This window comes from Leuciscus leuciscus, assembly GCF_965113295.1.
Source record: "Leuciscus leuciscus genome assembly, chromosome: 20".
In the NCBI taxonomy this organism is placed as follows: Eukaryota; Metazoa; Chordata; class Actinopteri; order Cypriniformes; family Leuciscidae; genus Leuciscus; species Leuciscus leuciscus.
The window spans coordinates 25,163,512-25,189,667 of record NC_138744.1 but is presented as its reverse complement, the minus strand read 5'-3'; the positions used below and the strand labels follow the sequence as shown (position 1 = coordinate 25,189,667).

Below are 26,156 nucleotides of genomic sequence, written 5' to 3'. Positions count from 1 at the left end.
AATGTCACCGAGGCATGGGAGTTGGTTTATATCATTCATAGTGACAAGAAGCCTTTGCAGTTTCATCATTGGCAGCTGCCAAGCAACTCCATAGCAACCAAACAGAGTACCCTAGCAACCAAAGTCCAAAGAGGAATATCTTCCATTCTGAATGTCACAGAGGCATGGGAGTTGGTTTATATCATTCATACTGACAAGCAGCCTTTGGAGTTTCATGATTGGCAGCTGCCAAACCACTCCCTAGCAACCAAACAGAGTACCCTAGCAACCGTTTATCAAGACCCATGTCTTTTCATCAGAACATCGTATAGAGATGGGGTTTGGCTCTTTTGTTTCGTTTGGGAAACAGTCTGTAAAATATCACCACGGTTACTGTGTATTCACACCATAGCAACCGTTTAGAGCCACCTAGCAACCATATTGAAACATATAGAAGCCATATTTCAGCTCCACAACATCGTACAGACATGGTTGTTGGCTCGTATGCAATCATGTACAACACCCTAGCAACCGAGTGGTGAGTTTTGCCACTGCAAGCACCACTTCACATTTTCTTCAGGAAATGTACATTCTAGTGTTGTGATTACTATTCACCAAGACAAAACTTCGGCGCGTAACTCGCCCCACACCGTTTGTCACAGACCCCTGAATGAGGTGTCAAATCGACCGGTTTATTGAGGAGAGGTGTGCTATGACTTTTATAAGCGATCGGGTGTACAATGTTCGTCTGGCGGGCGAAAAATTTGCCGAAAAATTTCCCATAGACTTAACATAGGCTCAAAATTTGCAAAATCATATATTTGATTCAGAAGGTCATAGAGCCTTGGATTTGGGCTCTTTTGATTTGTCCTATCAAGCAGCCAATAAGTAGTGACATAACAACTTCATAGCCACGCCCTAGCAACCAGTTACAGGCCCCTAGCAACCATTGAACAACATTTACAAGCCATATCTCAGCAACAAAACATTGTAAAAACACAGAGTTGGGCATTTTTTGACCCAGACTTGCAAATACTCTTTATATATTACCCCATAAACTGTATAAACAAACCGTAGCAACCATTTGGAGTACCCTAGCAACCGTACAAACACATGAATGAGCTATATCTCAGCACCAGAACATCGTATAGACATGGGGGTGTGTTTGTTTGTTTTGGTTGGGAAACCAGTCTGTAAATATCATGGTAACTGTGGAACCACACCATAGCAACTGTTTAGAGCTACCTAGCAACCATATTGCAACATATAGAAGCCATATTCCAGCTCCACAACATCGTACAGACATGGTTGTTGTCTCGTATGCAATCATGTACAAAATCCTAGCAACCGAGTGGTGAGTTTTGCCACTGCAAGCACCACTTCACATTTTCTTCAGGAAATGTACATTCTAGTGTTGTGATTACTATTCACCAAGACAAAACTTCGGCGCGTAACTCGCCCCACACCGTTTGTCACAGACCCCTGAATGAGGTGTCAAATCGACCGGTTTATTGAGGAGAGGTGTGCTATGACTTTTATAAGCGATCGGGTGTACAATGTTCGTCTGGCGGGCGAAAAATTTGCCGAAAAATTTCCCATAGACTTAACATAGGCTCAAAATTTGCAAAATCATATATTTGATTCAGAAGGTCATAGAGCCTTGGATTTGGGCTCTTTTGATTTGTCCTATCAAGCAGCCAATAAGTAGTGACATAACAACTTCATAGCCACGCCCTAGCAACCAGTTACAGGCCCCTAGCAACCATTGAACAACATTTACAAGCCATATCTCAGCAACAAAACATTGTAAAAACACAGAGTTGGGCATTTTTTGACCCAGACTTGCAAATACTCTTTATATATTACCCCATAAACTGTATAAACAAACCGTAGCAACCATTTGGAGTACCCTAGCAACCGTACAAACACATGAATGAGCTATATCTCAGCACCAGAACATCGTATAGACATGGGGGTGTGTTTGTTTGTTTTGGTTGGGAAACCAGTCTGTAAATATCATGGTAACTGTGGAACCACACCATAGCAACTGTTTAGAGCTACCTAGCAACCATATTGCAACATATAGAAGCCATATTCCAGCTCCACAACATCGTACAGACATGGTTGTTGTCTCGTATGCAATCATGTACAAAATCCTAGCAACCGAGTGGTGAGTTTTGCCACTGCAAGCACCACTTCACATTTTCTTCAGGAAATGTACATTCTAGTTCTTTTTATTATTATTCCACACAAAGTTTGGCGCGTAACTCGTCCCGCACCGTTTGTCACAGATCCATGAATGAGGTGTCAAATCGACCGGCTCATTGAGGAGAGGTGTGCTATGACTTTTATAAGCGATCGGGGGGGCGGTGTTCGCCCCAGGGGCGATAAAGCGGCCCAAAAAGTCCCAATGACTTAACATTGCGACGAACTTTGAGCACTCGTAGCTCGGAGCGAGGATTTCGCAGAAACGTGTGATTTGCCACATTTGAAGAGGCTAACAGGCTCTGTAAGAACATACCTCACAATGGGGTAAAAGTTGCACCCCTGGGGGACAGGAGCTGCCCAAAGTTGCCCCATTGACTTACTATGGGGAAGGAACATCCCGTGAAACACACATGCTTTTCCTACTATGGTAAATTGCATAGGGATTTTCTATTGAACGTAGCTCTGGATCACAGTGTCATAGAGACAAGGGGGTGGGCTCATTTTACTCAGACGACCAATCAGTCTCTCAGGCTCATTGTGAAGCTATCAAGCCACGCCCTAGCAACCATTTAGAGAACCTTAGCAACAAGTCCCATAGACTTCCATTGAAATAGATCAAAGGGATATCTCCAGACTGAATTGTCATACAAACACGAGGGTGGTCTCATTTGACTCGGGGCAGCAAACGGCCAATCATGAATCACCTCAACATTTCCTAGCCCCTCCATAGCAACCATTGTCGAGCACCTTAGCAACCAAAATCCAAAGAGGGATATCTTCCATTCTGAATGTCACAGAGGCATGGGAGTTGGTTTATATCATTCATAGTGACAAGAAGCCTTTGGAGTTTCATGATTGGCAGCTGACAAGCCACTCCCTAGCAACCAAACAGAGTACCCTAGCAACCAAAATCCAAAGAGGGATATCTTCCATTCTGAATGTCATAGAAGCATGGGAGTCGGTTTCTATCATTCATAATAACAAGAAGCCTTTGCAGTTTCATCATTGGCAGCTGTCAAGCAACTCCATAGCAACCAAACAGAGTACCCTAGCAACCAAAATCCAAAGAGGGATATCTTCCATTCTGAATGTCACAGAGGCATGGGAGTTGGTTTATATCATTCATAGTGACAAGAAGCCTTTGGAATTGCATCATTGGCAGCTGCCAAGTAACTCCATAGCAACCAAACAGAGTACCCTAGCAACCAAAATCCAAAGAGGCATATCTTCCATTCTGAATGTCACAGAGACATGGGAGTTGGATCATATCATTCATAGTGACAAGAAGCCTTTGGAATTTCATCATTGACAGCTGACAAGCCACTCCCTAGCAACCAAACAGAGTACCCTAGCAACCGTTTAGCAAAACGTATATCTCTGCATCAGAACATCGTATAGAGATGGGAGTTGGTTTATATCATTCATAGTGACAAGAAGCCTTTGCAGTTTCATCATTAGCAGCTGCCAAGCAACTCCATAGCAACCAAACAGAGTACCCTAGCAACCATTTTACAAGACCTACATCTCTGCATCAGAATATTGTATAGAGATGGGGGTTGGCTCATTAGTTTCAGTTGGAAAACAGTCTGTAAATATCAACCTGGTAACTGTGTATTCACACCCTAGCAACCATTTAGAGCCACCTAGCAACCATATTGCAACACAAAGAAGCCATATTTCAGCTCCACAACATCGTACAGACATGGTTGTTGGCTCGTATGCAATCATGTACAACACCCCAGCAACCGAGTGGCGAGTTTTGCCACTGCAAGCACCACTTTACATTTTCTTCAGGAAATGTACATTCTAGTTAGTGGTGCTTTTTCAAAGCAACACTATTGTTATTGCTCATACTTATTATTAGTGGTGCTTTTTCAAAGCAACACTATTGTTATTGTCACTCATACTTATTATTCTTATTCTTATTATTCCACACAAAGTTTGGCGCGTAATGCGCCCCGCACCGTTTGTCACAGACCCCTGAGTGAGGTGTCAAATCGAGCGGCTCATTGAGGAGAGGTGTGCTATATCTTTTCTAAGCGATCGGGTGTACGATGTTCGCACAGCGGACGAAAAAGCGGCCAAAAAAGTCCCATTGACTTAACATGGGGAGTTCTAAAAACATTTGAATCCCAACTGCCGTTTTCACACACACCACTCCAAAGGGCCTGACACCCCTGCGTTTCTCTCCCTCTCTCTCTCCCTCAGAGGATTTATATTATCAAGCAGCCAATAAGTAATGGCCTAAAATCTTCATAGCCACACCCTAGCAACCAGTTACAGCACCCTAGCAACCACTCTGAGCTCCCTAGCAACCACCCTAAACCAATAAATAATATAAACATTTTTTTTTTACATTTTTTAAAGCAATATCACACTCGTAGCCTTGCGATATTGCTCCATGCTTGTGCCTATTCGGCCATAGGCACGAGGCCGCAGGCCGAGTGCCGTACTGAAGGAACTCGTTATTAAAGATTTTAAGAACTCTATAAAAACTCCATAGTAACCATATTTGACAACTACCAACCACCTAGTAACACCATAGCAACTACCAAAAATACCTTAGCAACCACCCTGAACACCCTAGCAACGTCTAGAAATGCTCTATTAACCACCAAAAAACTCTAGCAACCACCCAGAACACCCTAGCAACTGCCTAGCAACCACCCAGAACACCTAGCAACTGCCTAGTAACCACCCAGAACGCCTAGCAACCACGCAGAACACCCTAGCAACTGCCTAGCAACGCCCTAGCATCCACCCAGAATACCATAGCAACTGCCTAGCAACACCATAGCAACCACCTAGCAACCACCAAGAATACCCTAGCAACTGCCTAGCAACCACCCAGAACACCTTAGCAACTGCCTAGCAACACCATAGCAACCACCCAGAAAACCCTAGCAACCACCACGTGGCAACAGCATCTTGCTAAAAACATGCTAGCAACATGCTAATCATGCTAGTATCATGCTAGCAACATGCTAATCAAGCTAGCATCATGCTAATCAAGCTAGCAAAATGCTAATAATGCTAGCATAATGCTACAAACATGCTAATCAAGCTAGCATCATGCTAGCAACATGCTAATCAAGCTAGCATAATGCTAGCAACATGCTAATCAAGCTAGCATCATGCTAGCAACATGCTAATCATGTTAGCATCTAGCTAAAAACATGCTAGCAACATGCTAATCATGTTAACATCAAGCTACCAACATGCTAATCAAGCTAGCATTATGGTAACATAATGCTAATCATGCTAGCATTATGCTACCAATATGCTAATTAAGCTATCACAATGCTATTCAAGCTAGCATCATGGTAATAACATGTTAATCAAGCTAGCATAATACTAGCAACATGCTAATCAAGCTAGCATCATGCTAACAACATGCTAATAAAGCTAGCATAATGCTAGCAACATGCTAATCATGTTAGCATCTAGCTAAAAACATGCTAGCAACATGCTAATCATGCTAACATCAAGCTACCAACATGCTAATCAAGCTAGCATCATGCTAACATAATGCTAATCATGCTAGCATCATGCTACCAATATGCTAATTATGCTAGCACAATGATATTCAAGCTAGCATCATGCTAACAACATGTTAATCAAGCTAGCATAATGCTAGCAACATGCTAATCATGTTAGCATCTAACTAAAAACATGCTAGCAAAATGCTAATCATGCTAGCATCATGCTACCAACATGCTAATCATGTTAACAACATGCTAATCATGCTAGCATCATTTTAACAACATGTTAATCATAGTAAATCATGCTGGAATGTGGTAAATCGTAGTAAATCATCTTAGAAACATGGTAAATCGTGGTAAATGATGCTAAAACGTGGTATATCATGGTATCACAACATGTTAATTGTGTTAGCATCTGCCCAGTGGCGAGTTTTGCCACTGCAAGCACCACTTCACATTTTCTTCAGGAAATGTACATTCTAGTTAGTGGTGCTTGCTGAAAGCAAGGCATCACTATTGTTATTGCTCATACTTATTAGTGGTGCTTTTCAAAGCAACACTATTGTTATCCTCCATACTTATTATTATTCTTATTATTATTATTATTCTGGACAAAAGTTTGGCGCGTAACTCGTCCCGCACCGTTTGTCACAGACCCATGAATGAGGTGTCAAATCGACCAGCGTATTGAGGAGAGGTGTGCTATGACTTTTATAAGCGATCGGGGGTACGGTGTTCGCCCCAGGGGCGAAAAAGCGGCCGAAAAATCCCATAGACTTAACATTGCGACGAACTTTGATGACTCGTAGCTCTGAGTGAGGATTTCGCAGAAACGTGTGATTTGCCACATTTGAAGAGGCTGACAGGCTCTGTAAGAACATACCTCACAATGGGGTAAAAGTTGCACCCCTGGGGGGCAGGAGCTGCCCAAAGTTTCCCATTGACTTACTATGGTGTAGGACGGCCCATGAAATGGGCCGTCCTACACCATAGCATGTGTTTTTCCTACTATGGTAAATTACATAAGGTTTTTGTATTGAACGTAGCTCTGGATCACAGTGTCATAGAGACAAGGGGGCGGGCTCATTTTACTCAGACGACCAATCAGTCTCTCAGGATCATTGTGAAGCTATCAAGCCACGCCCTAGCAACCATTTAGAGCACCTTAGCAACAAGTTCCATAGACTTCCATTGAAAGAGATCAAAGGGATATCTCTGGACTGAATTGTCATAGAAACATGAGGGTGGTCTCATTTGACTCGGGGCAGCAAACAGCCAATCATGAATCACCTCAACACTTCCTAGCCCATCCCTAGCAACCATTGTCGAGCACCTTAGCAACAAAAATCCAAAGAGGGATATCTTCCATTCTGAATGTCACAGAGGCATGGGAGTTGGTTTATATCATTCATACTGACAAGCAGCCTTTGGAGTTTCATGACTGGCAGCTGCCAAGCCACTCCCTAGCAACCAAATAGAGTACCCTAGAAACCAAAATCCAGAGAGGGATATCTTCCATTCTGTATGTCACAGAGGCATGGGAGTTGGTTTATATCATTCATACTGACAAGCAGCCTTTGGACTTTCATGTTTGGCAGCTGCCAAGCCACACCCTAGCAACCAAACAGAGTACCCTAGCAACCAAAATCCAAAGAAGGATATCTTCCATTCTGAATGTCACAGAGGCATGGGAGTTGGTTTATATCATTCATAGTGACAAGAAGCCTTTGCAGTTTAATCATTGGCAGTTGTCAAGCAACTCCATAGCAACCAAACAGAGTACCCTAGCAACCAAAATCCAAAGAGGGATATCTTCCATTCTGAATGTCACAGAGGCATGGGAGTTGGTTTATATAATTAATACTGACAAGCAGCCTTTGGAATTTCATGATTGGCAGCTGCTAAGCCACTCCCTAGCAACCAAACCGAGTACCCTAGCAACCAAAATCCAAAGAGGGATATCTTCCGTTCTGAATGTCACAGAGGCATGGGAGTTGGTTTATATCATTCATAGTGGCAAGAAGCCTTTGGAGTTTCATCATTGGCAGCTGCCTAGCAACTCCATAGCAACCAAACAGAGTACCCTAGCAACCAAAATCCAAAGAGGGATATCTTCCATTCTGAATGTCACAGAGGCATGGGAGTTGGTTTGTATCATTCATACTGACAAGAAGCCTTTGGAGTTTCATCATTGGCAGCTGCCTAGCAACTCCATAGCAACCAAACAGAGTACCCTAGCAACCAAAATCAAAAGAGGGATATCTTCCATTCTGAATGTCACCGAGGCATGGGAGTTGGTTTATATCATTCATAGTGACAAGAAGCCTTTGCAGTTTCATCATTGGCAGCTGCCAAGCAACTCCATAGCAACCAAACAGAGTACCCTAGCAACCAAAGTCCAAAGAGGAATATCTTCCATTCTGAATGTCACAGAGGCATGGGAGTTGGTTTATATCATTCATACTGACAAGCAGCCTTTGGAGTTTCATGATTGGCAGCTGCCAAACCACTCCCTAGCAACCAAACAGAGTACCCTAGCAACCGTTTATCAAGACCCATGTCTTTTCATCAGAACATCGTATAGAGATGGGGTTTGGCTCTTTTGTTTCGTTTGGGAAACAGTCTGTAAAATATCACCACGGTTACTGTGTATTCACACCATAGCAACCGTTTAGAGCCACCTAGCAACCATATTGAAACATATAGAAGCCATATTTCAGCTCCACAACATCGTACAGACATGGTTGTTGGCTCGTATGCAATCATGTACAACACCCTAGCAACCGAGTGGTGAGTTTTGCCACTGCAAGCACCACTTCACATTTTCTTCAGGAAATGTACATTCTAGTGTTGTGATTACTATTCACCAAGACAAAACTTCGGCGCGTAACTCGCCCCACACCGTTTGTCACAGACCCCTGAATGAGGTGTCAAATCGACCGGTTTATTGAGGAGAGGTGTGCTATGACTTTTATAAGCGATCGGGTGTACAATGTTCGTCTGGCGGGCGAAAAATTTGCCGAAAAATTTCCCATAGACTTAACATAGGCTCAAAATTTGCAAAATCATATATTTGATTCAGAAGGTCATAGAGCCTTGGATTTGGGCTCTTTTGATTTGTCCTATCAAGCAGCCAATAAGTAGTGACATAACAACTTCATAGCCACGCCCTAGCAACCAGTTACAGGCCCCTAGCAACCATTGAACAACATTTACAAGCCATATCTCAGCAACAAAACATTGTAAAAACACAGAGTTGGGCATTTTTTGACCCAGACTTGCAAATACTCTTTATATATTACCCCATAAACTGTATAAACAAACCGTAGCAACCATTTGGAGTACCCTAGCAACCGTACAAACACATGAATGAGCTATATCTCAGCACCAGAACATCGTATAGACATGGGGGTGTGTTTGTTTGTTTTGGTTGGGAAACCAGTCTGTAAATATCATGGTAACTGTGGAACCACACCATAGCAACTGTTTAGAGCTACCTAGCAACCATATTGCAACATATAGAAGCCATATTCCAGCTCCACAACATCGTACAGACATGGTTGTTGTCTCGTATGCAATCATGTACAAAATCCTAGCAACCGAGTGGTGAGTTTTGCCACTGCAAGCACCACTTCACATTTTCTTCAGGAAATGTACATTCTAGTGTTGTGATTACTATTCACCAAGACAAAACTTCGGCGCGTAACTCGCCCCACACCGTTTGTCACAGACCCCTGAATGAGGTGTCAAATCGACCGGTTTATTGAGGAGAGGTGTGCTATGACTTTTATAAGCGATCGGGTGTACAATGTTCGTCTGGCGGGCGAAAAATTTGCCGAAAAATTTCCCATAGACTTAACATAGGCTCAAAATTTGCAAAATCATATATTTGATTCAGAAGGTCATAGAGCCTTGGATTTGGGCTCTTTTGATTTGTCCTATCAAGCAGCCAATAAGTAGTGACATAACAACTTCATAGCCACGCCCTAGCAACCAGTTACAGGCCCCTAGCAACCATTGAACAACATTTACAAGCCATATCTCAGCAACAAAACATTGTAAAAACACAGAGTTGGGCATTTTTTGACCCAGACTTGCAAATACTCTTTATATATTACCCCATAAACTGTATAAACAAACCGTAGCAACCATTTGGAGTACCCTAGCAACCGTACAAACACATGAATGAGCTATATCTCAGCACCAGAACATCGTATAGACATGGGGGTGTGTTTGTTTGTTTTGGTTGGGAAACCAGTCTGTAAATATCATGGTAACTGTGGAACCACACCATAGCAACTGTTTAGAGCTACCTAGCAACCATATTGCAACATATAGAAGCCATATTCCAGCTCCACAACATCGTACAGACATGGTTGTTGTCTCGAATGCAATCATGTACAAAATCCTAGCAACCGAGTGGTGAGTTTTGCCACTGCAAGCACCACTTCACATTTTCTTCAGGAAATGTACATTCTAGTGTTGTGATTACTATTCACCAAGACAAAACTTCGGCGCGTAACTCGCCCCACACCGTTTGTCACAGACCCCTGAATGAGGTGTCAAATCGACCGGTTTATTGAGGAGAGGTGTGCTATGACTTTTATAAGCGATCGGGTGTACAATGTTCGTCTGGCGGGCGAAAAATTTGCCGAAAAATTTCCCATAGACTTAACATAGGCTCAAAATTTGCAAAATCATATATTTGATTCAGAAGGTCATAGAGCCTTGGATTTGGGCTCTTTTGATTTGTCCTATCAAGCAGCCAATAAGTAGTGACATAACAACTTCATAGCCACGCCCTAGCAACCAGTTACAGGCCCCTAGCAACCATTGAACAACATTTACAAGCCATATCTCAGCAACAAAACATTGTAAAAACACAGAGTTGGGCATTTTTTGACCCAGACTTGCAAATACTCTTTATATATTACCCCATAAACTGTATAAACAAACCGTAGCAACCATTTGGAGTACCCTAGCAACCGTACAAACACATGAATGAGCTATATCTCAGCACCAGAACATCGTATAGACATGGGGGTGTGTTTGTTTGTTTTGGTTGGGAAACCAGTCTGTAAATATCATGGTAACTGTGGAACCACACCATAGCAACTGTTTAGAGCTACCTAGCAACCATATTGCAACATATAGAAGCCATATTCCAGCTCCACAACATCGTACAGACATGGTTGTTGTCTCGTATGCAATCATGTACAAAATCCTAGCAACCGAGTGGTGAGTTTTGCCACTGCAAGCACCACTTCACATTTTCTTCAGGAAATGTACATTCTAGTGTTGTGATTACTATTCACCAAGACAAAACTTCGGCGCGTAACTCGCCCCACACCGTTTGTCACAGACCCCTGAATGAGGTGTCAAATCGACCGGTTTATTGAGGAGAGGTGTGCTATGACTTTTATAAGCGATCGGGTGTACAATGTTCGTCTGGCGGGCGAAAAATTTGCCGAAAAATTTCCCATAGACTTAACATAGGCTCAAAATTTGCAAAATCATATATTTGATTCAGAAGGTCATAGAGCCTTGGATTTGGGCTCTTTTGATTTGTCCTATCAAGCAGCCAATAAGTAGTGACATAACAACTTCATAGCCACGCCCTAGCAACCAGTTACAGGCCCCTAGCAACCATTGAACAACATTTACAAGCCATATCTCAGCAACAAAACATTGTAAAAACACAGAGTTGGGCATTTTTTGACCCAGACTTGCAAATACTCTTTATATATTACCCCATAAACTGTATAAACAAACCGTAGCAACCATTTGGAGTACCCTAGCAACCGTACAAACACATGAATGAGCTATATCTCAGCACCAGAACATCGTATAGACATGGGGGTGTGTTTGTTTGTTTTGGTTGGGAAACCAGTCTGTAAATATCATGGTAACTGTGGAACCACACCATAGCAACTGTTTAGAGCTACCTAGCAACCATATTGCAACATATAGAAGCCATATTCCAGCTCCACAACATCGTACAGACATGGTTGTTGTCTCGTATGCAATCATGTACAAAATCCTAGCAACCGAGTGGTGAGTTTTGCCACTGCAAGCACCACTTCACATTTTCTTCAGGAAATGTACATTCTAGTTATTCTTCTTCTTCTTATTATTCCGGACAAAAGTTTGGCGCGTAACTTGCCCCGCACCGTTTGTCACAGACCCATGAGTGAGGCATCAAATCGACCGGCTCATTGAGGAGAGGTGTGCTATGACTTTTCTAAGCGATCGGGTGTACGATGTTCGCACAGCGGACGAAAAAGCGGCCAAAAAAGTCCCATTGACTTTACATGGGGAGTTCTAAAAACATTTGAATCCCAACTGCCGTTTTCACACACACCACTCCAAAGGGCCTGACACCCCTGCGTTTCTCTCCCTCTCTCTCTCCCTCAGAGGATTTATATTATCAAGCAGCCAATAAGTAATGGCCTAAAATCTTCATAGCCACACCCTAGCAACCAGTTACAGCACCCTAGCAACCACTCTGAGCTCCCTAGCAACCACCCTAAACCAATAAATATTACAAAAACATTTTTTTTACATTTTTTAAAGCAATATCACACTCGTAGCCTTACGATATTGCTCCATGCTTGTGCCTATTCGGCCATAGGCACGAGGCCGCAGGCCGAGTGCCGTACTGAAGGAACTCGTTATTAAAGATTTTAAGAACTCTATAAAAACTCCATAGTAACCATATTTGACAACTACCAACCACCTAGTAACACCATAGCAACTACCAAAAATACCTTAGCAACCACCCTGAACACCCTAGCAACGTCTAAAAATGCTCTATTAACCACCAAAAAACTCTCGCAACCACCCAGAACACCCTAGCAACTGCCTAGCAACCACCCAGAACACCTAACAACTGCCTAGTAACCACCCAGAACTCCTAGCAACCACCCAGAACACCCTAGCAACGCCCTAGCATCCACCCAGAATACCATAGCAACTGCCTAGCAACACCATAGCAACCACCTAGCAATGCCCTAGCAACCACCAAGAATACCCTAGCAACTGCCTAGCAACCACCCAGAACACCTTAGCAACTGCCTAGCAACACCATAGCAACCACCCAGAAAACCCTAGCAACCACCACCTGGCATCAGCATCTTGCTAAAAACATGCTAGCAACATACTAATCATGCTAGCATCATGCTAGCAAACATGCTAATCATGCTAGCATCATGCTAATCAAGCTAGCAAAATGCTAATAATGCTAGCATTATGCTACCAACATGCTAATCAAGCTAGCATCATGCTAGCAACATGCTAATCAAGCTAACATAATGCTAGCAACATGCTAATCAAGCTAGCATAATACTAGCAACATGCTAATAAAGCTAGCATCATGCTAGCAACATGCTAATCAAGCTAGCATAATGCTAGCAACATGCTAATCATGTTAGCATCTAGCTAAAAACATGCTAGCAACATGCTAATAATGCTAACATCAAGCTAGCATCATGCTAACATAATGCTAATCATGCTAGCATCATGCTACCAATATGCTAATTAAGCTAGCATAATGCTAGCAACATGCTAATAATGCTAACATCAAGCTACCAACATGCTAATCAAGCTAGCATCATGCTAACATAATGCTAATCATGCTAGCATCATGCTAACAACATGTTAATCAAGCTAGCATAATGCTAGCAACATGCTAATCATGTTAGCATCTAGCTAAAAACATGCTAGCAAAATGCTAATCATGCTAGCATCAAGCTACCAACATGCTAATCAAGCTAGCATTATGCTAACATAATGCTAATCAAGCTAGCATAATGCTAGCAACATGCTAATCAAGCTAGCATCATGCTAGCAACATGCTAATCAAGCTAGCATCATGCTAGCAACATGCTAATCAAGCTAGCATTATGCTAGAAACATGCTAATCATGTTAGCGTCTAGCTAAAAACATGCTAATCATGCTAGCATCAAGCTACCAACATGCTAATCAAGCTAGCATTATGCTAACATAATGCTAATCAAGCTAGCATCATGCTAGCAAAATGCTATTCAAGCTAGCATTATGCTAACAATATGTTAATCAAGCTAGCATAATGCTAGCAACATGCTAATCATGTTAGCATCTGTCTAAAAACATGCTAGCAAAATGCTAATAATGCTAACATCTTGTTAAAAGCATGCTAGCAACATGCTAATCATGCTAGCATCATGCTACCAACATGCTAATCATGTTAACAACATGTTAATCATGCTTGCATCATTTTAACAACATGTTAATCATAGTAAATCATGCTGGAATGTGGTAAATCGTAGTAAATCATCTTAGAAACATGGTAAATCGTGGTAAATAATGCTAAAACGTGGTATATCATTATTTCACAACATGTTAATTGTGTTAGCATCTGCCCAGTGGCGAGTTTTGCCACTGCAAGCACCACTTCACATTTTCTTCAGGAAATGTACATTCTAGTTAGTGGTGCTTTTTCAAAGCAACACTAGTGTTATTGTCACTCATACTTATTATTCTTCTTTTTTTTATTATTATTATTCTGCCAAAAGTTTGGCGCGTAATGCGCCCCGCACCGTTTGTCACAGACCCCTGAGTGAGGTGTCAAATCGAGCGGCTCATTGAGGAGAGGTGTGCTATATCTTTTCTAAGCGATCGGGTGTACGATGTTTGCACAGCGGACGAAAAAGCGGCCAAAAAAGTCCCATTGACTTTACATGGGGAGTTCTAAAAACATTTGAATCCCAACTGCCGTTTTCACACACACCACTCCAAAGGGCCTGACACCCCTGCGTTTCTCTCCCTCTCTCTCTCCCTCAGAGGATTTATATTATCAAGCAGCCAATAAGTAATGGCCTAAAATCTTCATAGCCACACCCTAGCAACCAGTTACAGCACCCTAGCAACCACTCTGAGCTCCCTAGCAACCACCCTAAACCAATAAATAATATAAATTTTTTTTTTTACATTTTTTAAAGCAATATCACACTCGTAGCCTTGCGATATTGCTCCATACTTGTGCCTATTCGGCCATAGGCACGAGGCCGCAGGCCGAGTGCCGTACTGAAGGAACTCGTTATTAAAGATTTTAAGAACTCTATAAAAACTCCATAGTAACCATATTTGACAACTACCAACCACCTAGTAACACCATAGCAACTACCAAAAATACCTTAGCAACCACCCTGAACACCCTAGCAACGTCTAGAAATGCTCTAGTAACCACCAAAAAACTCTAGCAACCAACCAGAACACCCTAGCAACTGCCTAGCAACCACCCAAAACGCCTAGCAACCACCCAGAACACCCTAGCAACTGCCTAGCAACACCATAGCAACCACCTAGCAATGCCCTAGCAACCACCAAGAATACCCTAGCAACTGCCTAGCAACCACCCAGAACACCTTAGCAACTGCCTAGCAACACCATAGCAACCACCCAGAAAACCCTAGCAACCACCACCTGGCAACAGCATCTTGCTAAAAACATGCTAGCAACATACTAATCATGTTAGCATAATGCTAGCAACATGCTAATCAAGCTAGCATTATGCTACCAACATGCTAATCAAGCTAACATCATGCTAGCAACATGCTAATCAAGCTAGCATCATGCTAGCAACATGCTAATCAAGCTAGCATTATGCTAGCAAACATGCTAATCATGTTAGCGTCTAGCTAAAAACATGCTAGCAACATGCTAATCATGCTAGCATCAAGCTACCAAAATGCTAATCAAGCTAGCATCATGTTAACATAATGCTAATCAAGCTAGCATAATGCTAGCAACATGCTAATCAAGCTAGCATCATGCTAGCAATATGCTAATCAAGCTAGCATTATGTTAGAAACATGCTAATCATGTTAGCGTCTAGCTAAAAACATGCTAATCATGCTAGCATCAAGCTACCAACATGCTAATCAAGCTAGCATCATGCTAACATAATGCTAATCAAGCTAGCATCATGCTAGCATAATGCTAATCATGCTAGCATCATGCTACCAATATGCTAATTAAGCTAGCACAATGATATTCAAGCTAGCATCATGCTAACAACATGTTAATCAAGCTAGCATAATGCTAGCAACATGCTAATCATGTTAGCATCTAACTAAAAACATGCTAGCAAAATGCTAATCATGCTAGCATCATGCTACCAACATGCTAATCATGTTAACAACATGCTAATCATGCTAGCATCATTTTAACAACATGTTAATCATAGTAAATCATGCTGGATTGTGGTAAATCGTAGTAAATCATCTTAGAAACATGGTAAATCGTGGTAAATAATGCTAAAACGTGGTATATCATGGTTTACCACACTCTAGCAACCGAGTGGCGAGTTTTGCCACTGCAAGCACCACTTCACATTTTCTCCAGGAAATGTACATTCTAGTTCTTCTTATTATTATTCCGGACAAAAGTTTGGCGCGTAACTCGCCACGCACCGTTTGTCACAGACCCCTGAGTGAGGTGTCAAATCGACCGGCTCATTGAGGAGAGGTGTGCTATGACTTTTCTAAGCGATCGGGTGTACGATGTTCGCACAGCGGACGAAAAAGCGGCCAAAAAAGTCCCATTGACTTCTAAAAACATTTGAATCCCAACTGCCGTTTTCACACACACCACTCCAAAGGGCCTGACACCCCTGCGTTTCTCTCCCTCTCTCTCTCCCTCAGAGGATTTATATTATCAAGCAGCCAATAAGTAATGGCCTAAAATCTTCATAGCCACACCCTAGCAACCAGTTACAGCACCCTAGCAACCACTCTGAGCTCCCTAGCAACCACCCTAAACCAATAAATAATATAAAAACATTTTTTTTTACATTTTTTAAAGCAATATCACACTCGTAGCCTTGCGATATTGCTCCATGCTTGTGCCTATTCGGCCATAGGCACGAGGCCGCAGGCCGAGTGCCGTACTGAAGGAACTCGTTATTAAAGATTTTAAGAACTCTATAAAAACTCCATAGTAACCATATTTGACAACTACCAACCACCTAGTAACACCATACAGGTTTTGCTTGGAAAGCCAATATGCGAGGGGGCGTGAACGAGGAGTGGTTTACACCTTAGAATACACCCACTCTGCATAATTAGCCATTCACTCAGGTGTGACACTGACTGAGCCACAATGCAAGGACAAAAGATATATTTAGAAGAAGACTTATATTGACCATTTAAGATTTTGCTTACATCTATCTTGTAAATATGTTTTGCTATTTTATTAAAATGGTTACAATTACAACAATAATTACAATTTCAACAATATTTCAAGTGTACTCTTTCTTTGTAAAAAAAAATGATTATAGGCCCTACATTTTATCTATGTATTCATTAGTTTGAATATAACCAACATTGGAACAGCTAACATCTTAGTTGATGACTTTATTTTTGACAAAAATAGTATTTTATATATAGAAATGGCTAAACAAAAGCTTATTTGATGTGGCAGTATATTCTACAGTAAAAACTGTACCCAAATCTGGTCAACAAAATGTTGTCTTTCATATTTCGTCTGACTGTAACGTTGTTTTCATGAAATATTAGGGCATATTGTTAATTTGCAGTTTAATACGTTGCTTATACAAATAGCCTACATTTTATTTCAACATTCAGTCGATGTTTACTTATCTCAGTATAGCAATACAGTTTGCTAAAACATCATCATCCATTCACACACGCGATTTAAATTTAAACTGTCTTTGCCAGCTGTGGTAAACAGCGCGCATTCATGCCGTTTATTCATTCATAAACAGAAACCCACGTGAAGAAATTCACGTGAGAAGGAAAAAACTTACTTGTATTCCTCAGCTCGCTCCTCGATATACCCGCACTTCTGAGGGACATTTTCCATTAGTATTATTCCTCACAGCGCTGCAAGACGGTGTAAACAAATAATGATCTAAATAAACTTGTGTGTTTTCTCGAGCTGATGTGGGCGTTCACAGGATTGCCTCAGCCATTTGCGTTTGAATAGCGCGCGCTCTCCGTGGGCGGGGCCGATTATAACGTAATGAGATGAGATGAGCTCGACTGGAATCGCTCTCTTTTAATACAGATTTCACAAGATGAGAATAATTGTTTTTTTATATAAATGACTTCATTTAAAAGAAGAGAATTCAAGCTTCATGCCTGTCTGTCTGTATGTCTGTTTGACTGAGTATTCGCTGAGTTATTGTTAATTTTCGGACGCGTTTCAGAATGGACTTCACTGGCAGAGAGAAGGCAGAACTCGCTTCGTGTTTATTTTTCTTTATTTGGCAAAAAGCACAACACTTTGTTTTTATTGTGAGTATACACAAAAATAATACACATTTAACAGAATCGATTGATGTATGAAACTCCTATGGAAAATCAAAGTCAACAGAGTATTTATGAGTTTCTTTTACACTAATAAAAAAAAAGCGAGCTGGTATCGCCGGCGATACCGTAGACCTCAGGGGGTTAACCACCAAAAAACTCTAGCAACCACCCAGAACACCCTAGCAACTGCCTAGCAACTGCCTAGTAACCACCCAGAACGCCTAGCAACCACCCAGAACACCCTAGCAACTGCCTAGCAACGCCCTAGCATCCACCCAGAATACCATAGCAACTGCCTAGCAACACCATAGCAACCACCTAGCAACCACCAAGAATACCCTAGCAACTGCCTAGCAACCACCCAGAACACCTTAGCAACTGCCTAGCAACACCATAGCAACCACCCAGAAAACCCTAGCAACCACCACCTGGCAACAGCATCTTGCTAAAAACATGCTAGCAACATACTAATCATGCTAGTATCATGCTAGCAACATGCTAATCAAGCTAGCATCATGCTAGCATCATGCTAATCAAGCTAGCAAAATGCTAATAATGCTAGCAAAATGCTAATAATGCTAGCATAATGCTACCAACATGCTAATCAAGCTAGCATCATGCTAGCAACATGCTAATCAAGCTAGCATCATGCTAGCAACATGCTAATCAAGCTAGCATAATGCTAGCAAAATGCTAATCATGTTAGCATCTAGCTAAAAACATGCTAGCAACATGCTAATCATGCTAACATCAAGCTACCAACATGCTAATCAAGCTAGCATTATGCTAACATAATGCTAATCATGCTAGCATCATGCTACCAATATGCTAATTAAGCTATCACAATGCTATTCAAGCTAGCATCATGCTAACAACATGTTAATCAAGCTAGCATAATACTAGCAACATGCTAATCATGCTAGCATCATTTTAACAACATGTTAATCATAGTAAATAATGCTGGAATGTGGTAAATCGTAGTAAATCATCTTAGAAACATGGTAAATCGTGGTAAATAATGCTAAAACGTGGTATATCATGGTATCACAACATGTTAATTGTGTTAGCATCTGCCCAGTGGCGAGTTTTGCCACTGCAAGCACCACTTCACATTTTCTTCAGGAAATGTACATTCTAGTTAATATTATTATTATTCTTCTGTAAAAAACTGTTGACTCAAACTCGCCCTAGAGCTTTAACTCTACATACTCCAAACTCGGCTCAGACACTCAAACTGATCTGAAGTTAGTTGCTTTATCTTTTCAGACTGATCGGACTTACGGTTTTCCTACAAATGACGATCAAAACTCGGAAAAACTCCCATTGACTTAACATTGGGCATTCTAAAAAAATTCAAACTCACCAACCGACAAAAATTTTAATCTAAATCCCTTGAAGACTCATTCAAACTGCCATTCTATATATATTAGCCAATGAAACTCATTTAAACTAATAAACTCTAATCTCATACACTTATAAACTAATTAACTTAAATGTAATAACTAATTAACAAATAAACTCATGAATTCATAGACTTATGAACTCTTAAACTCATAAATTAATCAACTCTGAACTCTAAACTCATTTAAACTTATAAACTCTAAACTCAAAAACTTGTACACTTATAAACTCATCAATTTATACACTTATAAACTCTAAACTCATAAACTCTGAGTGTGTGTGTGTGTGTGTGTGTGTGTGTGTGTGTGTGTGTCTGAGTGTCTGAGTGAGTGTGTGAGCGAGGTAGTCTGTTTGAGTGTGTGTGTGTGTGTGTGTGTGTGTGTGTATCTATCTATCTAATTTATTTATCTATCTATCTCTCTGTCATAAACTTCAAACTACTTTAAACTTTAAACCAATTTAAACTTCTTAAGTTTAAAGCTCCCAGCTCCCAAGCAACTCCATAGCAACCAAACTTGAGTATCCTAACAACCGTTTTGCAAGACCTATATCTCTGTATCAGAACATCGTATAGAGATGAGGTTTGGCTCTTTTGACTCATGCTAGCAAACAGCACTTTCAACATGCTACACATGCTAGCAGTGAATAGCTACATGCTAATAGCGATTAGTTAAGTAAGAACTCTATAAAAACTCCATAGTAACCATATGTGACAACTACCAACCACCTAGTAACACCATATCAACCGCTCTGAATACCATAGCAACCACCCAGAACACCCTATCAACCGCCTAAAAGATCCTAGCAACCACCCAAAATATCCTAGCAACCACCCTAAACACCCTAGCAACCACCTAGCAACCACCAAAAGACCCTAGCAACCACCCAAAAGACCCTAGCAACACCATAGCAACCACACAAAACATCCTAGTAACCACCCATAACACCCTAGCAACCGCCTAGCAACCACCGAGAACACCCTAGCAACCACCCAAAACACCATAGCAACCGCCTAGCAACCACCCAAAAGAACCTAGCAACCACCCAAAAGACCCTAGCAACCACCCAAAATATCCTAGCAACTACCCAGAACACCCTAGCAACCACCTAGCAACCACCCAACTACACCCTAGCAACCGCCTAGCAACCAGCCAAAAGACCCTAGCAACCACCCAAAATACCCTAGCAACACCATAGCAACCACACAAAACATCCTAGTAACCACCCAGAACACCCTAGCAACCGCCTAGCAACCACCCAGAACACCCTAGCAACCACCCAAAACACCCTAGCAACCACCCAAAATACCCTAGCAACACCATATCAACCACACAAAACATCCTAGTAACCACCCAGAACACCCTAGCAACCACCCAAAAGACCCTAGCAACCACCCAAAATATCCTAGCAACCACCCAGAACACCCTAGCAACACCATAGCAACCACACAAAACATCCTAGTAACCACCCATTACACCCTAGCAACCGCCTAGCAACCACCCAAAATACCCTAGCAACACCATAGCAACCACACAAAACATCCTAGTAACCACCCATTACACCCTAGCAACCGCCTAGCAACCACCCAGAACACCCTAGCAACAACCCGAAACACCCTAGCAACCACCCAAAATACCCTAGCAACACCATAGTAACCACACAAAACATCCTAGTAACCACCCATAACACCCTAGCAACCGCCTAGCAACCACCCAGAACACCCTAGCAACCACCCAAAATATCCTAGCAACCACCTAGCAACCACCCAGAATACCCTAGCAACCACCCAAAACACCCTAGCAACCACCCAGAACACCCTAGCAACCGCCTAGCAACCACCCAAAAGACCCTAGCAACCACCCAGAATACCATAGCAACCACCCAAAATACCCTAGCAACCGCCTAGCAACCACCCAACAGACCCTAGCAACCACCCAAAATAGCCTAGCAACCACCCAAAATACCCTAGAAACCACCCAGAATACCCTAGCAACCACCCAAAATACCCTAGCAACCGCCTAGCAACCACCCAAAAGACCCTAGCAACCACCCTAAATATCCTAGCAACCGCATAGCAACCACCCAGAATACCCTAGCAACCAGCCAAAACACCCTAGCAACCACCCAGAACACCCTAGCAACCGCCTAGCAACCACCCAAAAGACCCTAGCAACCACCCAAAATATCCTAGCAACCACCCAGAATACCCTAGCAACCACCCAAAACACCCTAGCAACCACCCATAACACCCTAGCAACCACCCAAAAGACCCTAGCAACCACCCAGGACACCCTAGCAACCACCTAGAACACCCTAGCAACCACCCAAAATACCCTAGCAACCACCCAAGACACCCTAGCAACCGCCCAAAACACCATAGCAATCACCCAAAAGACCCTAGCAACCATCCAAGACACCCTAGCAACCACCCAAGACACCCTAGCAACCGCCCAAAACACCCTAGCAACCACCCAAAAGACCCTAGCAACCACCCAGGACACCCTAGCAACCACCCATAACATCCTAGCAACCGCCTAGCATAAAACTTTCTGGTCCAAACTTTCTCAAGCCAACTTAAAGTTTGTCTCGACGAACTTTCGCATCTAGTTATTATTAAAGGTATAGCGGAGGATGTTTTACTTCCTGGTGGGTAGTCTAAATTATTGGTCCTCCTAATTGTCAATCATTCTGGTGAATCAATCAAACTTTTCAAAAAGTGGAGAGGGCGGGTCTTATCTAAAATTTGGAAAGATCCTCCGCTATACCTTTAATATTATTTTTATTCTTCTGTGAAAAACTGTTGCCTCAAACTCCTCCTAGAGCTTTAACTCTACATACTCCAAACTCGGCTCAGACCTTCAAACTGTTCTGAAGATAGTTGCTTTATCTTTTCAGACTGATCGGACTTACGGTTTTCCTAAAAATGACGATCAAAACTCGGAAAAACTCCCATTGACTTGAACATTGTGGAATGTTTTCATTTTTAAACTCACCAACTGACAAAAATTCAAATCTAAACACCTTGAAGACTAAATCAAACTACCGTTCTATATACTATATGAGCCAATGAGACTCATTTAAACTAATAAACTCTAAATTCATACACTTATAAACTAATTAACTTAAATTTAATAACTAATTAAATAATAAACTCATGAATTCATAGACTTATGAACTCTTAAACTCATAAATTAATAAACTCTGAACTCTAAACTCATTTAAACAAACTCTAAACTCAAAAACTCGTACACTTATAAACTCATCAATTTATACACTTAAAAACTCTAAACTCATAAACTGAGTGAGCGAGGTTGTGTGAGTGTGTGTGTGTGTGTGTGTCTGTCTGTCTGTCTGTCTATCTATCTATCTATCTATCTATCATAAACTTCGAACTACTTCAAACCACTTTAAACTTCTTAAGTTTAATGCTTCCAGCTCCCAAGCAACTCCACAGCAACCAAACTTGAGTACCCTAGCAACTGTTTTGCAAGACCTATATTTCTGTATCAGAACATCGTATAGAGATGAGGTTTGGCTCTTTTGACTCATGCTAGCAAACAGCACTTCCAACATGCTACACATGCTAGCAGTGAATAGCTACATGCTAATAGCAATAAGTGAATTGTTAAATCATGCCAAGATCATGCTAAGAACTCTATAAAAACTCCATAGTAACCATCTGTGACAACTACCAACCACCTAGTAACACCATATCAACCGCCCTGAATACCTTAGCAACTACCTAGCAACACCATAGCAACCACCCATAACACCCTAGCAAACACCTAGCAACCACCCAGAACACCCTAGCAACCACCCAAAATACCCTAGCAACACCCAAAACATCCTAGCAACCACTCATAACACCTTAGCAACTGCCTAGCAACCACCCAGAACACCCTAGCAACCACCCAAAAGACCCTAGCAACCACCCAAAATATCCTAGCAACCGCCTAGCAACCACCCAAAATACCCTAGCAAACGCCTTGCAACCACCCAAAAGACCCTAGCAACCACCCAAAATATCCTAGCAACCACTTAGCAACCACCCAGAATACCTTAGCAACCACCCAGAACACCCTAGCAACCACCTAGCAACCACCCAGAATACCTTAGCAACTGCCTAGCAACACCATAGCAACCACCCAGAACACCCTAGCAACCGCCTTGCAACCACCCAAAAGACCCTAGCAACCACCAAAAATACTCTAGCAACCGCCTTGCAACCACCCCTACTCCTCCGTTTTGCGCGTTCCCGTGAAGGGGTAGGGTTGTCTCGATTCTCTTTTGGTTGGAGGGGTAGGGGTAAGGGGAAGGGCCAGATAGCCCTTGAAACTAAAAATTTTCGGGACCACACTTCAAACGAAGGGGCATGAGAAATGTACCTGCATACACCGGCTACAGAGGCAACATGACTGCCAATAATCATTTTCTTTATGTTGCATTCAATCTTGTGTTCATATTTACGGTCAGGTTCTTCAAAGAAACGGTTGCAAAAAAAAAAATCGCTAAAGTTCGTTAACAATATGACGCGTGTAAAAAGCAAAAGTTTGAAGTGAATGAGGCGAATTCGCGTCCACCGTGCCGCGCTAAATGCCTCATTCGCGCCGCAAGACTTCCAGACGCGCGTAAACGCGTCTTAACATTAAAATCACTCGCGCCAGACGCTCTATTCGCGTTTGGTGTGAACGCAGCATTAGGCGTCGAAGATATCGTCATCTCCGTTGTTTTCTGCGAACTTCAGAAGAAAAATGCAAAAAAAATAGCTGTAACTCACGCAAGACTACAGCTGACGACGGCATCTTGGAAGTTTGTGATAAACATTGGCGCATCACCTGTGAGGTAGGCGCTAGCAACGGCGTATAATGACTTGTAATGGTGTAGTAGTGGTGTCCCATTTCTTAGGGGAATATTTTCACCCCTACGCCTTGCCACTCTGTTTCAAGGGGCAAGGGGTAAGGGTTAGGGGTAGGCGAAGGGGTATAAAATAGAATTGGGATTGGGCCTTAAACTCATAAATTAATAAACTCTGAACTCTAAACTCATTTAAACTTATAAACTCTAAACTCAAAAACTCTGAGTGTGTGTGTGTGTGTCTGAGTGAGTGTGTAAGCGAGGTAGTGTGTGTGTGTGTGTGTGTGTGTGTGTGTGTGTGTGTGTGTGTGTGTGTGTGTGTGTGTGTGTGTCTATCTAACTTATTTATCCATCTATCTGTCATAAACTTCAAACTACTTTAAACTACTTTAAACTTCAAACCACTTTAAACTTCTTAAGTTTAAAGCTCCCAGCTCCCAAGCAACTCCATAGCAACCAAACTTGAGTACCCTAGCAACTGTTTTGCAAGACCTATATCTCTGTATCAGAACATCGTATAGAGATGAGGTTTGGCTCTTTTGACTCATGCTAGCAAACAGCACTTCCAACATGCTACACATGCTAGCAGTGAATAGCTACATGCTAATAGTGATTAGTTAAGTGTTAAATCATGCCAAGATCATGCTAAGAACTCTATAAAAACTCCATAGTAACCATCTGTGACAACTACCAACCACCTAGTAACACCATATCATCCGCCCTGAATACCTTAGCAACCGCCTAGCAACACCATAGCAACCACCCAGAACACCCTAGCAACCGCCTAGCAACCACCCAGAATACCTTAGCAACTGCCTAGCAACCACCCAGAATACCATAGCAACCGCCTAGCAACACCATAGCAACCACCCAGAACACCCTAGCAACCACCCAGAACACCATAGCAACCACCCAGAACACCCTAGCAACCGCCTAGCAACCTCCCAAAAGACCCTAGCAAACATCCAAAATATCCTAGCAACCGGCTAGCAACCACCCAGAACACACTAGTAACCACCCAAAATACCCTAGCAACACCCTAGCAATCACCCAAAACATCCTAGTAACCACCCATAACACCCTAGCAACCGCCTAGCAACCACCTAGAACACCCTAGCAACCACCCAAAATACCCTAGCAACCACCTAGCAACCACCCAAAAGACCCTAGCAACCACCCAAAATAGTCTAGCAACCGCCTAACAACCACCCAAAACAGCCTAGCAACCACCCAGAACACCCTAGCAACCACCAAAAATACCCTAGCAACCGCTTAGCAACCTCCAAAAAGATCCTAGCAACCATCCAAAATACCCTAGCAACCGCCTAGCAACCACCCATAAGACCCTAGCAACAACCGAAAATGTTCTATCAACCGCCTAGCAACCACCCAGAACACCCTAGTAACCACCCAAAATGCCCTAGCAACCACCTAGCAACCACCCAAAACATTCTAGTAACCACCCATAACACCCTAGCAACCGCCTAGCAACTGCTTAGAACACCCTAGCAACCACCCAAAATACCCTAGAAACCGCCTAGCAACCACCCAAAAGACCCTAGCAACCACCCCAAATATTCTAGCAACCGCCTAACAACCACCCAAAACAGCCTAGCAACCACCCAAAACATTCTAGTAACCACCCATAACACCCTAGCAACTGCCTAGCAACCGCCTAGAACACCCTAGCAACCACCCAAGATACCCTAGCAACCGCCTAGCAACCACCCAAAAGACCCTAGCAACCACCCAAAATATTCTAGCAACCGCCTAACAACCACCCAAAACAGCCTAGCATCCACCCAAAACACCCTAGCAATCGCCTAGCAACCACCCAAAATACCCTAGCAACGCCTAGCAACCTCCAAAAAGACCCCAGCAACCATCCAAAATATCCTAGCAACCGCCTAGCAACCACCC

At 42.4% G+C, this 26,156-nt stretch overlaps 2 long non-coding RNA genes across 2 annotated transcripts in view; one reads left to right on the top strand and one right to left on the bottom strand.

The window, feature by feature from the left end:
• The window catches only part of LOC309484288, a 223,615-nt gene that overhangs the window by 153,611 nt on the left and 43,848 nt on the right, over nt 1–26,156 (top strand). The gene's annotated exons all lie outside the window — the stretch shown is intronic.
• Nucleotides 24,500–26,005, bottom strand: LOC309484064. Its single transcript, XR_014200722.1, has 3 exons — nt 25,647–26,005; nt 25,009–25,052; nt 24,500–24,934 (listed from the first exon to the last, which is right to left on the bottom strand). It is a non-coding gene; the product is annotated as an uncharacterized lncRNA (long non-coding RNA).